The sequence below is a fragment of the Dermacentor silvarum genome, chromosome 3, assembly GCF_013339745.2.
Source record: "Dermacentor silvarum isolate Dsil-2018 chromosome 3, BIME_Dsil_1.4, whole genome shotgun sequence".
In the NCBI taxonomy this organism is placed as follows: domain Eukaryota; kingdom Metazoa; phylum Arthropoda; class Arachnida; order Ixodida; family Ixodidae; genus Dermacentor; species Dermacentor silvarum.
This window is the reverse complement of record NC_051156.1, coordinates 170,758,741-170,763,925: the sequence shown is the minus strand read 5'-3', so window position 1 is coordinate 170,763,925 and position 5,185 is coordinate 170,758,741. Positions and strand designations below refer to the sequence as shown.

General features: G+C 42.1%; 1 long non-coding RNA gene across 1 annotated transcript; it reads right to left on the bottom strand.

Moving 5' to 3' along the window:
• Window positions 1-227: 227 nt before the first annotated feature.
• On the bottom strand, window positions 228-4,063 carry LOC119445020 (uncharacterized). Its single transcript, XR_007466105.1, has 4 exons — window positions 4,006-4,063; window positions 3,590-3,693; window positions 1,319-1,375; window positions 228-327 (listed from the first exon to the last, which is right to left on the bottom strand). It is a non-coding gene; the product is annotated as an uncharacterized LOC119445020 (long non-coding RNA).
• Window positions 4,064-5,185: the final 1,122 nt, after the last annotated feature.

Sequence of the window (5,185 nt, the reverse complement as noted above, 5' to 3'; positions counted from 1 at the left end):
TCACACACCCCGCTGCCTGCGCAATTAATTTCTTAATTTATCGTGTTGTAATATGCTGGCGTAAAACCTATCGCAGCAATTAATTTCTACAGTGGATTAACTATATGTCATGGTCATGCATAATAAACGCTGAGTTTATTCGCCTACAAACGGACACAATGTCACCGTAGTGCGCGATACCAACACTTGCCCAGTTCAAACTTTCCGGTCAATGTATTTGTGTTCTCGTGGGGTTTCAGCTCTGCTTTGACATATTGCAAATGTGAAAACTGCCGTGCTTAGCCGATGGCGATCACGGGATCAGACCACCTCTCTTTGTTCTTGAGCCTGCAATCAGAAAAGACAAAAATTACATGAAAAGCTGCCATGTGGCCCTGCAAAACGAGGCCGATGCTACCCATTCGACTACGGACTACCCAGTGACCCAGGTAAGCTGGAAGACGGTTAGAGACGAACATGCAAACATAGATACATAGCCCCCGGAAAGTACATGACGTACCTTAAGAATATACTAACGCATTAAAAATAAATAAGACGGCATCAAGAGCAGCCAACTGCCGAAAAAAAAAAAACTCAAGTTAACAAACTGCGACCTGAGCGTGCATTTAGCGAGGGGCGTTCAGCTACAGAGAAGTGAAGAAGTCGGCAACAGAAAATTGGATGGTTCGGCTACAGAGAAATCCGTAAGAATCCGTAAGAATACATTTCGTTTGCGTCATTTTGTACCAACATTTCTCTCATTAGAGTTTCATTTTGCATAACTTTTCCACTTAGCGTCTGCCCAAACATCAAAGAAAGATTCACATGTCACCGATCACCGCATAAGCGTCAAATCCGTCATATTAGTGCATAGTGTTTCAGCACATCACTCTATACAGATACCCCCACTGTATCCGCCGCCTGCTTTGCCCGTGCTAGCTAAGCAACGCAGGCCGCATGCGTAGCTTGGCTTATCGAGCACGTGTATGAGGCTGGCAGGTAGTGAAAGCGGTATGTATTTCTGTAAGTACGGTAGCTGTATGTTTGAAACTGTCTGTGTAGTTGAATTTTGATATTCATTCTTTTCTTCTACTAGTTATTATTTGAAACATGCAAAAACTGCCCGAAAATTCCTTCCATATATTTTGTGTGCAAACGTAACTATGTTCCCAGATAGTTCCAGCTTGGGCGTGTAAAAACGTCGTTCGCGTGTTTAGGTGTCTGTGACGTGGGTAAGTGCAATTATTGCAATAATTTGCTATTTATGTTTGGATACAATCTGCGTTTGGAAATTATTTATCGGTTTCATTGAATCCTGTGCAAGTTCACACACACTCACCGGAAGCGCCCGGCCTTCTTCGTCCAGACATCGCTGAACGCTTCTTCGATTGCTCTCCTGTAAGATTGGCAAACAATTTTTGCCTAAGAATTCGCTATTAAGAAGCATGTATAGACAAATTCCCTATAGCTCCCATATTAATAAATTCGTATGATTTATGGAGACATAAGGCTCTATACAGAGGGTGTTACAGCGATAATTTTCAAAAAATTTTTAATGTTGCCTGTGGCAGATGCTACAATTCTGGTTCATCATCCGGTCTACTTGAAGAGGCGGACATTAACTGCGGAAAAATTGAAATGCATAATCGCATAATAAAGAAATGATTTTGTGCTTCAATGCATACAACGACGTTTTATTAAACTGGAACGCCAATGCATTTCTCCTCAAAGTTCGGGAATTATTATCTCGAAACTGCAGTCATTCTGAGAATTCGTTCCAAGCGGATCCGCCTTCCGAACTCCACGGCTAGAAATTGTAAATTGCTATATGGGCCATAAGATAAAAACTTAATTAGTGAATATTTTTAATTAGTCGATTATGCATTTCAATTCTTTGTGCAAATAATGTCCGCCTCTTCGAGTAGACCAGCTCATGAACTAGAATTGTGCTATCTGCCTCGGGCAACCTTTAATAATTTTTTGAAAGTGTTCTCTGAAACACCGCTGAATAAGGGATCACATAAGTTCATAAGGGATTATTTAGATGTGGACGTTGTGGGGCATATATCTCATTCTTTTGTTATTATATGTAGAAGATTATGACGAGAATCTTTAGGCTCAATTTATGTATATTGTCGCGAGAGGAAAGGCGATAGAAGTCCACTGGCAGTGAACGGCATTTTTACTGAAGCGGCCACAACAACCAACGTCGTTCACGTTGTCTTCTACATCCCACCAGTTCAAAAATGGGCGCCCGATCTCATGATGATAATTATAGAATTAACATGTAAAACACGCGCGGCATTGGGCACCCGATCTCATGATGATTATTATGGGAATGAACATGTAAAACACGCGTGGCAATATGTGCACTATTTCTGGGAAACTTTCTAACAGTTCTTTTTTTTTTGTAAGCACGAGGTAAGCGTTTATTTTGATTTTTTTATTATGCACCACAGGCAATGAAGCGTGTGAATCACGGAAAGCGCAAGACAGTAATGGCGTTTTACAGACATGACTCTTACAAAACTTTTCTGACCATCATCATCATCAGCCTATATTCATGTCCACTGCAGGACGAAGGCCTCTCCCTGCGATCTCCAATTACCCCTGTCTTCCGCTAGCTGATTCCAACTTGCGCCTGCAAATTTCCTAACTTCATCACCCCACCTAGTTTTCTGCTTTTCTCGACTGCGCTTGCCATCTCTTGGTATAATTCCCTTCTCTTTCTGACCATGGTGAGAACTTGGTGTGAATTGTAACTTCAGCTCCTCATTTAGTTCGCTTCAGAAATCCGAACGCGCAGTTCATAGAATTCTCGAATGTACATGTGCCACAGAGTTCAAGAATTGCGAAAGCGCAGTCTCAAGATATCTAAAATTACGCGCAAATTTGTACAATTTTCTTCCATCAGTCCCAAGAATTAGATTTCTAACACTGATGATTTCAGTCAAAATGACAGTATTTCGTTGTTTCGCGCGTACTTACGTACTAAAAATGGCGCTTGGGTGGTAACTAAAATGGTGTCATAAGTGTCATTTCATATACGTATAGTTTCAGCCATGGCTGTATTACTGTGCGGGAAAGCCCTAGACGGTACAATACATTTTTATTGAGCAAAATGAAGGAACTACATTTAGCATAAATTGCATAAATTAACATATTATTTGAAACGCGAACACGAAATAACTAATCAGAACGCCGGTTATGCTTAATTACATCATAATGTCACGTGTAATCGCCTTGTAACCGGTTTCTAAGCATGGAATAGTTTCAAGTGTGCTTATTTAGTTAAGCCACTGTTGCAATGCAGGTGAACGTGCAAACGTAACAACGCGTTGGAGGATAGTTTCGGAATTTTTCGCGTTTCAATTAATGCTGATAGTAAATGGCAGATGCAACGCGTTGGAAGATAGTTTCGGAATTGTTCGCGTTTCAATTATTGCTGATAGTAAATGGCAGATGTTTACTGCATTATGCTATGGCTGGCACAAAAACTCGACACTGTTAAAACTCTCTATCTGGCGATCACATTAAAAGACCGGCTGATTACCGCTGCTATCGAGAACACCCGTAAGTCAATCAGGGAGACAGCGTTAAGCGTACGCACTTGTGTGTTTTGATCTTGCCCTGCATGTCCAAGAGGAATGTCATCACCGACAAGCCCAGCCATATGCCCAGGTAGCCAGCGGCGTAAGCTATAAACTCGATCCTCTGCAAAGTTCGGAGCAGCAAAAAACAACCTATAAATCGCAGACATATGCAGCAGTAAAACCACACTAGTTGGTATTCGTTTCATTTTCTTTCTTTTTCCTTTTTTTATTTGAGAATGAGCTTTATGACATCATATAATGCTGAATCATGTGTTCTCTGAACAGAATTGGCGTTCTAACGAAGCCACTCACGTAGTGAGTGACAGAGATTGAGCAAAAGCTATGCCTTTCGTAGAATGCTCGCACCATTTGTCGCGCCCTCTATCAGCAGCGTTCGTTGTCTCTGTAAGAAGAAAAATACTGATTACTCAACTGTCAGCGTCGGCTGATACAGCACCAACTCCTCGATGTCTGAGCGGTAGCGTAGCTTCAACGTGAAACCTTCCCTGCATTTAGAAACGGTGTGGTTAAGCACTGAATTACAACGATGACGACGACTAGTGGATCTTTGTAACTGCCCTAAATACAAAGATGTAGGAGAGTTATCTTCTCGATTACCCCTTACGCGGGTAATACTGGCGTAGCCGAGGATGAGTTGCAAACCATGCACGATCTGCTCATGTAGGCGAGCTGGCGAACTGGCCTTCATGGCCAGTTTCGTCGTCAACGTGTTGGAATTGTGCTGGGAGCTTGCGGGAGAACTATAGGCAGGTCGAGGTCACATTCTAATGCTCGCAGTAGCGATACAGAAGTCCGTGAACAATAGTCAGCAGAATTGATGCAGCAGTAATCGGGTGAGGGTTGCCTCGCACCTGGAGCGCCAGTGACCTACCGCGCAGTTGTTGTCGGGCCCTGCGAGTAAATGTTCGCGAAAAGAAAGAATACGCAATAAGTATTGATATCGTCCTTGAGGGCGCACTAAAGACGCCTCCTGTTTGCCTAGCGGTCCACAATATTTCGGACGAGTTTGCCATTATGCAACAGTTGTTTCAAGAGGCCTCCTCATCGTTACCATCACTGATACACTGTTTAACGCTTATTAAGAAGTTGTCACGAGGGAAAGAATAACAAACGCCAAGAATGCTAATGCCTAAATGTAAAGATGCTGTTATATTTTGTTCTTCCCGCAATATATTCGTCAGTGTCTGCACTTTAAAGGAAAGCATTGCATATGATGTACCAGAATATGCTGACCTGTTCATTCGATATCTCGGTTATGCGGACGTCGTAATGGACCTGCCTGAAAATCGAGAGTAAAGAAGAAAGCACGACGTAAGAAGTGCAGATCGTGACTGAGTGTGACAGCTCAGGAACGGACTAATGAGGAACTTCACAATCAAACGTGACTATCCTTTAACCTCAGTAACGAATAACCATGAGCTATATCAAGGAAATTGTTTTTTTTTTCTACCCCAAAATGTGTGCGTGTTTTTTTTTTTTTTTTGCTTCCTATATTTATGAGCGCTGTCATTGCAACTCTGTTTGCCTAAGTACATTACTCGAAATTGCGGACACGATATGCCCTACAAGTCATTGTCCAATTAGTCAATTTC